Raw genomic sequence first — 10809 nt, forward strand, 5'->3', positions numbered from 1 at the left:
TAAGTAACTTTATCTATCTCTAACAGTTCTATCTACTAAGTCTTCTATATTTCCAACTTCCCATCTTATTCTAAAATTCTGTTGCACTATATATATACTCAAGATCCGCTCCTGACGATCAGGAGCACATTATAAGATCCTTAAGATCAGGAATCAATACACAGGTCATTACAATCAGCAGGGGGTTATATAAGAGGGGGCGAATAATATACAGATAAGATGATAATGTGTGAACAATTAAGTATTGAAGATATTACAGATAAGATATTCTAAATCGCTACAAGTTTACAAATTCTTGATCATATCATTGATAACAGTACATTTTCTTGATCATGACATCTGTATTGGATTCCCGTCTCTGACATCTTTTCTTGTTCACCAATTAGTTCAACAGTCATCTGGGTACTCAGGTGTTGTACAAGTCCTAATAATAATCATTTTCAGAATTATTAAGAAAAACAATACAATTTTTAAATAGGTTTTCATTACTTCTATTGAAATTAAAGCACAAGCTTATGAAGACATACTTAAGTAACTTAAAACATGTATAACTAAACATAATGGAAATTTAGACAAAGCGACTCAATGTCAAACATATGATATCATAGTGATACATCTGTAATATTCATGAAACTTACTGAGATACTTAAAATGTTTGTGGTGTGCTTTCATTAAGCTTAGCAATATTTAAACATCTCTTGATTAAACGTTGAAGTCCAATCCTCACCTGACTTGCACATTCATATGGATTGATTCTATGTTGATAATCTCTTTCAACAATCTTCATCATAACATCTGAAAGTCATCCATCTTCAAATTTAAATCTGACGCTCACCTCTCAAGTGTATATAGACTCCCTGTACAAATGCATGGAAAATAAGATTTTGAATAAAAAATGAATTATCTCTTCACCATACCTGGCCTCTTTAGAAAATGTGAGGAAATAATTTAAATACTTTTCTTTAGATAAAATCATGTAGTGAGTATCCAACAATGTTAAAAAAAAGTTATCTCTAGAATTTTACATATATATTGAATGAAAAATGCATTGTTCCCTCTACTTAAAAAAAATCAAAAGACATTACCTAAAATGGAAATAAGGTACAACTGTGACTGGTGTCTCAGGCACAACCAACAAACACAAGACCTTTCCATCCTTAGCAATATGCATTAGCTCCACATTCCTTGCTTCTACAAAAAATATACAATGAAAATTGAAAAAAAAAATGAGAGCGAAGAGTGTTACATGTACTTGGGGGAACAGAGGAAGGAATTTTGAAGTCAGATTAATTATATTTCTGCCAGTGTTGGGACGGATAAATTTCCATAATAAAATGAAAAGAATTATTCGCAACAAATAAGAAACATGTATTACCTTGCAGTCACCGGCCCACATAATGTCTACAACTGACAACATCCCAAATCCCTTTCTTTGTTGTTTACTTGGCGGAATTTTCTTTGCCTTCTAGACTGGTTCCCTGCTCTGGTTCCCATACATTGCCGTGAGTAAGTCCTACGTTTATTGGTTTTGTTTACAAGCTTCAACATCAATAAAATCTCCAGCACATTTACAGCCTGTATTGTAAACTACACTGAAAACATACTTTACACACAATTTTCAGCTCAGTATTATGTTATCCTTTTCATTCAAGTAATATGTAAACTCTTCTCGAATGTAAAACGAACGATCTACTCTGAACAGTAACCCAAATATGGCACTGTGTATTCGGTTGAATAGCCAATCATTTCAAATCAAGTTGAGCGGGTCTGCATCGTTATTTTGACGAAGTTTGAAACCAGTGATAATTTTTTGACACTTCATCTAGATTTAAGAAGATTCTTGCCTTGACAACTGCTCGAACTCCCGGGTTGGCATGCTCTAAAGGTTTGTTTACGATTTCCAGCCGTTTTCACTCTCACTTTCAGATCAGTACATTGTGCATGTTGTGAAAGAATGAAACTAATCAAAGTCACACAAAACGACGCTTTGTATGTTATTTTCTGCTAGGATATTAGATAAGTATTTTTGATAATTTGGGGATTAAATGTTTATAGCGTTATTTTATTCTGTAAAGGTGTATGAATCATAGGGGTTTGTCTTCCGGATTGATAAATTATGTAAAAATTTTTTTAAATTTGTATCTATATTAAATACACTCTAAAAGTTGCTTTAATAAAGATTCTGATCAGGCAAGAAAAATAATGTTTTAAAAAAAAGTACTACACCCATATACATAAACTCTCAACTTTGAGAGTTTATTTATTTTTATCATTTTGTATTTTAAACTGTGTCCATTTTCTTAAAACACAGGTATAGTGAATTCAGTATGCAGATTGTTGAAGAGAAAACATCAAGAGGGGGCGAGGAAGACAACAAAACATGATTACCCAGATTGAGGATCCCAGTGTTCTTTGGTACAAGCACATTTTAATAATAAATTTCATGAAATCTGTTACTTGAACAAACATTTACATTATTTAGTGCTTGACTTGCTCGGGAGTCAATATCGTTATATATTTTTTTTTAAAAATGTTCAATTTCATTTTATAGTCTCAAGCTACTCAGCCTACCATGAGAAAATTAAAAGATCTGTCATGAAGAAGAGGCGGGTTCTCACCTTTCGTATTATAAATGGCAAGTATTGTTTAGAACTAATTTTAGATTATTCTTGATAAAAAATAACATAAGGGTGTTTATCAATTCATAGCTATTATTTGTGATTGCATTGTGTATTAATTTTCAACATCAATTCATTCTTTGGTGACCAAGTGCAGCGGTTTGCTTCAAACTCATAATTTTTTATAAAAATATTGACTATATTTGTCCATATGTATAAAATTTTAATCACGGTATGAATTCTATTTCAGCATGATTGTCATCTTCAATTTGAGCGACTCTCACCTAAAGTCCTTTTACGGTTCCATATCAGGAAAAAGTTCATGAGTTGAAACATGCGATTGGGGAAAAAGGTACATATGTCCTAAACCATAACTTGAGTATCATTCTGTATACATGTACAGCTAAACTAAATACCCCGGGTATGTAGCACTATATTGTTCTCTTTGTAAACTGACAACTGAGTAGTCAGGAAACCTATGATTTCTCAATATTTCAGGGATTTATTCTTTGTTTCTGTATAGTACCCTTAAAAAGTACATATTTCTCAAATTGTAATTTATAGGCTTTTTGTGATAAGGGATACATGACCTAACCCATTGATTCTTCATATAATATGTCAACAACAAGAGTTCCACTCATCTTATCAAAGCAATATGAGCTGTATCTTTGAGATTTTTATTTTGCTAGAAAAATGTGCTATTATGATTAATTTTTATGTAATTTAAACCCTTATGACTAGTAAACCCAAAATAAAGTTTTGAAATGTTTCAGAATAAATATTTCTGTACAACCGAATATACAATTTAATATAAGAAATCATTATTGTACAGGACGACAATAATTCAATTTTGCTTCAATCAAAGCTAATAAAAAAATTTCTATCGCAAATATGAACAAAAGAAGTTTATAAATGATTTATTTTTCTATCATTAAATTAGTTAATTACAAATTTGCAATAAAATTTTCCGATATCAAACATGCAGCTCATATTGCTTTAAATTGATAAATTTACATTTTTTTGCTTTTTGAGGTTAATGGTCATGTATAAACTTTTTATTCATTAATGAGGTTGTGCCTTGTTTTTATTTTTATTAATCATGGTATTGTGAATTCTGATAACACAGAAGCCTTTGAAAATATTCATACTTATGCATGGCACTGAAAAAAATACTTTTTTTTCTTTTAGGAAAAGCATTAGGAAAATGCCTGCATGGGGAGAAAAGTTTTGAACTCTGAAAAGGGAGGTGTGACAAAAACATTTTGACAGTTGTTGATTTCCACTAAAACCAATATCCACAAGAAAGAAGACATAGTTTTATGTTGATTCACAACTTTAAATTCAAGAATGTACAGTTGGTTTTATTATAAAACATGTCACATACTAAAAATGTACTCTGTCTTTGATATGTATGTAATTTGCAGGATAGGATGTGGGCAACATATACTGCCAAGAATCTTGATGATTTTGATCTTATGTTTGTAAAAAAAATGCTTTGTATTGTAATAAACAAAGTTAAAGTCAGCTTTTTGTTAATTTGTATATTAATTATGATGTTTACATTTCCGCAACTTATCAATTTGGAAGAAAAAACTTATTTATAATTTGAATAAGACTTCATTCACTGGAATGGAAAACGGAAATTATTAACTTTTGTGGTTATTAAAGGTGGTATTTAATTAAATTTAAGGCTTGTAATTATCAGATTGTGGTTATTAAAGATGGTATTTAATTAAATTTAAGGTCTGTAATTATCAGATTTAATATAAATTATACTAAATACTGTTTTTAATGGTTGTAAATATTAAGTTTACTTTTTTGTAAAGTCAAGATAAAGTGGGACATTGCATCATATTTAAGTGCATGTAAAGTTAATGTAAAGGTTACCTTTTCCAACTTTGACTTTTTTCAGAAAAGCCAATTAAAGGCATTGTAAATAATAAATTTACATTATCTTTACTTGTTTTGTAAAGCCAAATTTTCACGCAGTGTATTTTCCAATAGACTGTTTAAAGTAAAGTGTGTGATTGTATCTTTATCCAATATTCTTCTTACCCACGAAGCTTTCGCGGCAGAAAATTTACTTTCAATATCAACGATTCCTATTCCTCCTTGTTCAATTTTACCAATCAATGTATTTCGTTTAATTCTCTCTCTTTTTTTCCACAGAAAATTAAAAATTATTTTTGAAACTCTTTTAAAGAATTCTTTATCTGGATTAGGTAATATAAACGCATTATAAACAAGCTTTGATACCGCTAAAGTATTTATTATTGTACATTTTCCAAATATTGTTAAGTTGCGTTTTCGCCAAACACTTAAGATTTTTTCAAGTTTTTCAAGTTTACTTTTTTTTACCAGTTTTTTTTCATAACACACGTCTTTATTATGACCTAAATATATTCCAAGAGATTTAACACTTTTAGTTGCAATTTTTACACCGTATAGATCGTTATTATTGCAATACTCATCAATTAAGGAACCAGTTAAGATACATTCAGTTTTAGATAAATTAAGTTTCGGACCAGCGTCAAATGCTTTTTTTCGAAATCTAAGAATAACAATATGCCATCAAGATCGTGATTCATACAGTGCTCGTATATATCAAGTATCAGTCTCGCATTTTCTCCAATATATCTTCCTTTGATATATGCACTTTGTTCTTTTCTTATGATTTTTTTAGCAACAGGCTGTAATCGTAAAGCTTAAATCTGTGCAAAACTTTTATAATCCACATTTGTGAGACTTATAGGTCTGTAATTTTTTAATTTATTTTTTTCATCTTTCTTGTAAATAAGGGAGAGTATTGCGTCTCGTTGTGAGAATAGTAGAATTCCGATCTCAATACTTTTGATTAAACATGAGAAATATATATCTTTAATATCATTACAAAACTATTTTATAAAATTCTGCTGGAAATCCATCAGAACCAGTAGATTTGTTATTTTTCATATGATGAATGGCTTCCTTTCACTCAGACATGGTTGGTAATTTATCGCAATTATTTCTATCATTTTCACTAATTTTAGGACATTCAATATTTTCAAGGTATTTATCAATATCTTGATCACAGATTTTTTTTTCTCTCATATAATGCATTATAAAAATCGACTAAAGCTTTCATAATATCTCCATTTTCCATAAAGACAATATCGTCGTCATTAGTAATTTTTTAAATCGTTTTGTCGCCCTGTTGCTTTTTTTCTAAATTTATGAAATATGCAGTACTTTTTTCGCCCTTTTCCATCCAGATAGCTCTTGATCTTATGTAAGCCCCTTTACATTTTTGTGCAAATAATTCATCAATTTCATTTTCAAGCTGTCTTTTATATCTCATATTTATCTGCGAGTAGAGTTTATTTTCCAATATTTTAATTTGATTCTCAATGAAATCAATTCGCTTTCTTTTGGATACAGCATTTTCTTTAGAATAGGATATTGTGAAATTTTGTAATTGATGTTTTCAAGCATTCCCATTTAGAAACCGGATCAGGATCATGAATTCTAGATATTTCTTGTTTAATAAAGTTTCTCATTTCATTGCAAATTTTTTCTTTGTTGAGAAGTGATGTATTCATTTTCCAATAACCACTCCCTCTGACATTTTCCGCGGTACAAATATCAAAGTATAAACCTAAATGGTCACTAAATCTTGTCTCGTCATAATTAGGAGCTTTTCTTAATAAAATTTGATTAAATCTATAGCAGAAACTTTCTGACATAAATACGTAGTCAATTCTAGATTTTGGATTATTTTCCCCATCACACCACGTGAACCCCTGTTCGTTATTTTTATCATTAAAGGACCAACAGTCGATCAAATTTAATGATTTCACAAAGTTTCTAAGAACCTTTACATTTCTATTATTTTCAATGATATCTTTCTGACAGTTAAAATCTCCGCAAACTATTCAGTTATCTAAGCTTTTAGCATATTTATTGAGCCATTTTAACATTTTATTTAAAAATATTATTTTGTCATTTTCTTTATTTGGCACATAAAAATTGGCCAAAATTAAAATTTGTTCATCTAATTTAACATTTACCAATAATTTTCTACCGTCAATTGAAGAATGTTTATATAGTATTTCAATATCAAGATTTTCTTTTAACAAAATAGATACACCTCTACTATGTACCGAATCAGAAAAACTATGAATTTTATACCCATACCAACGTGAATTATAAATTACTTCATTTGCCTCAATAAAATGTGTTTCTTGCAAGAAAATTATATCAAATTTTGCATCCTTAATCCATTCAAACAACAAAATTCTTTTACCATAAGTATTTAAACCACGAACATTTATAGAAAAAAATGTTAGTGAGTTTGTACTCATTTACATAATGCTATATTTGCTAAATTACCCCTGGTCCTTTACATTTCTCTTTCACTATGACAAAAGAATTGACTTATAGGAGAGAACAATTTCCCGGAAAGAGTGACATTTAAAGAATAATCTTTATTGGTTGTTTTTTCTACCGTATATATGTCTAAATTTTTCAAATTTGTACTTTATACCTAATCTTTATTATCTACAACTTTACAATAAACCTCCAAAGTTGGCCAAAACACCATTTTGTCCTTTACAGCGTTGATTTTTGCATGTCATTTGGCCTAAAAGTCCTTCAGGGCAGGCCTGCCCCTGAAAAAAAACTGTGATATTTTGATTGGTTGGGATGTAAAGATTATTTAAGATACGATTTTTTTCAGGGGCGAAATTCACAAAAAAAAAAAAAAAAAAAAAAAAAAAAACGAACAAAAAATTAGGAAACCTAATTTTGATAATGTGATTAAATTTTATGCCAGACAATTTTATGGTCAGACTAGCTCAGTTAGTATATGTGCTGACTCTTACACTATCCATACTCTCTTTTTAATGTCGGTGGTTCGAATCCACCTGGTATGACACTTTTCAAGTTTTCATTTTTCGCCTTTCAAAGACTATTTAATTTTTTTTTATAGTATTGTGCATTTTCTTTCAATTATCTATCCTTTATGCCTGCCCATTCATAATATAAGAAACACTAAAGACAGATCAGATCGTATCATTCCAATATACAGTTGTTAGTCAGGCGGAACAATAATGCTTCTATGGCAAATGTCTGTATTTGGTCTCTGCCGAATTAGGCAAACGAGACTTCACTTACATCAGCTGTTTGTGACTTGACATGTGTAAAATAAAAAAAAATATGTACGGCTACAAAGATATTCATTGTAATGAACGATATTCAGATAATTGTTCACTATGAAATTGATTGTTTTCTCCTGATGACAAAATCCTTAACCCTAAAAGTGCTGGAAGCAAGTTCCCTATGCCTGGATTTTATATAAAATATAGCCGCCTTTTGATAAACTTTGTACAATAAAATTATTCGCATTTAAATTATGTAAAATTGCAGAACAAAGGAACAGCACACATACAGCTTGCTCCCAGCACTTTTCAAAATGCATGTAGTACGGACAACAGCTACATGTGTGTCTAAGAAAAATTACAATTTATAGTGAAGCTGATATCGTTAAAGTTTTGATATCTTCAAAAGGTTGTGTCCATATAAGGCCTATTCTTTTTCGATATAATTAGTTTAATATTGGTTTAATGCATTCAAAAATATGATTCATTTCAATAACATAAAGCTTATTGCCTAACGTCACGGCGTCACACTCTACTAAGGATTAATATTTCCGATGTGCGAAGCTCAGAGGTCACTGTTAGCCAGCAAAATTTTGTGCATGCTGATTATCATAGGATTTTGTTACTTGTGTTTCAGCAACAACAGTTAGCAGAAAAATAACCATATTGCTGATACAATAAATTGATGTATTTATTTTCTTTAGCTTTTTGATAGCAGCTGTTTTTTCATGCACGTTCTGATAGGCCATGTCCGTTTGTCTTTCTTTCTGCGTTTCTATACAACTGGATTAGTCCATCTGTCTTCTAGGTAAGGGATGACTCAATCATTTCGCGCCAAAATGTCACGTGTAAGCTTTGCACCCTTTTCCTTGACTAGTCTATTGAATGGGAATGAAAACTGCATGAATTATATAAAGTCTGTTCTTTTTTGTCGGAATCCTTGTAGAGCTTTGGAAAAAAAAAACATATCGGTGATATTATGAAGTGAGTTAGAAGTTACATCATTTAAAGTAATAAAAACGAAAGGAACAAATGGACAGGATATGTACTTGCCAAATATATATCTGATCATACCCACGCCCCCCACCCCCCCACCCCCCACCTCTCAAAGGGTTATTCTCCACAGAGTAAAGACTTATGAAAGTGTCCTCTCACATTTTAAAATTGAGAAAGTTTATTCCTTTTTTGCTCGTACAAATGTTTTTGATGTGGACCCCTCATCCCTGGGAAAAACTTCCTGAATCCGCACCTGTCGCCATTCATATATCGCCGTCTTGTTTGTTGGGTCATTTGAGCATATAGGACTTTAATTATTTATCCCACGTTTCCAACAATCGTTGATGCTCTGTCAAACCCAAGAAGGTATTAAACATATCCTGCATGTCAGTCATAACCGTTACGATTCCCAATTTCTTGTAAATATCATATTTTCAGCTGTCTTCCTCAAAGCCTATGCTGTATATGCAGTTAAATCTAATTTATGTTACCCTTACATGTAGCCATGCTTTCCAGCATTAATCAATTACATTAGTATTTTCCCTCATTTACTTCGTCCTAGCTCTAAAGCCATTTTTAGACTCGCAGAGTGAGTTGTTCATTTTTACGTCGCGGGTTCGAATCTACAGCGGGACATGTACACGATTTTATTTTTATTTGAGATACAAACAATAAATACGTTTTATATAAAATGTGTTCTTTTTCCATTCCTTTGATGAGTATCATACAACTTAAAATGAATGCATGATGTTTTGTGCAACACCTTCATAATTTACTCTTGTGAATTAATTTATCACCCTCCCACCTTTCCTCAATGTAAACGTTTATAACATATTATGCTTATAGGTTCTGTAGATATTGATGGCATTAGTCAGGCAAGCCTTTTTAAAAAGCTGTTACTTGTTTTATTCAAATGTTCATCAGTACAAGCTTCAATAATCAATTATAGCCTGATCTACGTGTCATGTACAGAGACACTTGGTGTGAAACTAGTCTGAGACCTCATCTCAGACAGTAAAACGATACCAAATTAGCTTTAATTCTACATTTAAAAAGTGTAGTAACAATAACAAGGTAAGTAACTGTACACCGTGATTTTTGTTGACAATATTTATGAGAAATTACTGCATGTACCGGTCTAAGTGTATGAAAAGAAAATTTGTATTTTTTCGCCGCAAATCATTCGCACAGTACCATGGCGTCTAATCGCTTTCCCGAAGCTCTACGAAGGCTGATGTACCAATGTGAGTCTTTAACCTAGCTTCCGGGTTAAGTCATGGGTTTTATGGGTTTGACCTTAAAAATATAGGTGCTATGTCACGGAAGGCACTGGCACAAAAAAGAACCTTCACTGCTCAATGGCCCTAAGGGCCGAGTATAGGTCAAAATTCTTATTTTACCAGTTTTTTTTTTCACAATAGAATTTTGTAAAACAAGCCAATTTTTAACATAAGATTTCAAATTTTCTTCTGACATTTTTTCATTGTTGAATCGACTCTTTATTTTATATTTATAGATTGTAAAAGAAATAAATGAGATAAGATTATTCAAAATACATGTTTTCTCTGATAAATCACCAAAAAATGCCAACATAATACGTTTGCATGAAACGTTAAATTTTAAAAATATACTAATTTTCCTCCACAAATATGTTGTAATGGTACAAGAAAATTAAAGATGTTCACTATCTTCTGATACATTGCATAACTCACACATTGGTGATACATCTTTATTCCATTTGCTTACACTTATATTAGTATTTAACAGACAATTAATCAGTTTATAATTGAATTCTGCAATCTTTTTGTCATACATATTACAAATTTTTGAAATGTATATATTCTTCCATAATGATTAATCTTCTATGTTGAAATACTTATTCCACTTATTCTCATATATTGAATTCTGAAATTTGGATTGAACTAAGTCCGAATAATAAAAATCACTTTTTAAAGATTTGATCGATTTAAAACAATTGTTTCTAAACGAAAACGAGTCATTATTATGAATGTTGATATAATTGGCATAAGAACAATCAAGCCTTGATTTAAAAGGTCTTA

General features: G+C 30.7%; 2 long non-coding RNA genes across 2 annotated transcripts; one reads left to right on the plus strand and one right to left on the minus strand.

Annotated features, from left to right (window-relative positions):
- Positions 1-211: 211 nt before the first annotated feature.
- LOC134254295 (uncharacterized) lies at positions 212-1502 on the minus strand. Its single transcript, XR_009989290.1, has 4 exons — positions 1376-1502; positions 1086-1191; positions 728-857; positions 212-424 (listed from the first exon to the last, which is right to left on the minus strand). It is a non-coding gene; the product is annotated as an uncharacterized LOC134254295 (long non-coding RNA).
- A 248-nt stretch (positions 1503-1750) lies between these two features.
- Positions 1751-4258, plus strand: LOC134254293 (uncharacterized). Its single transcript, XR_009989289.1, has 4 exons — positions 1751-1885; positions 2312-2415; positions 2552-2970; positions 3807-4258. It is a non-coding gene; the product is annotated as an uncharacterized LOC134254293 (long non-coding RNA).
- Positions 4259-10809: the final 6551 nt, after the last annotated feature.

Source organism: Saccostrea cucullata, unplaced genomic scaffold, assembly GCF_032062105.1.
Source record: "Saccostrea cucullata isolate Sc308-1 unplaced genomic scaffold, CSIRO_AGI_Scuc_v1 ctg4620, whole genome shotgun sequence".
NCBI classification, from domain to species: Eukaryota; Metazoa; Mollusca; class Bivalvia; order Ostreida; family Ostreidae; genus Saccostrea; species Saccostrea cuccullata.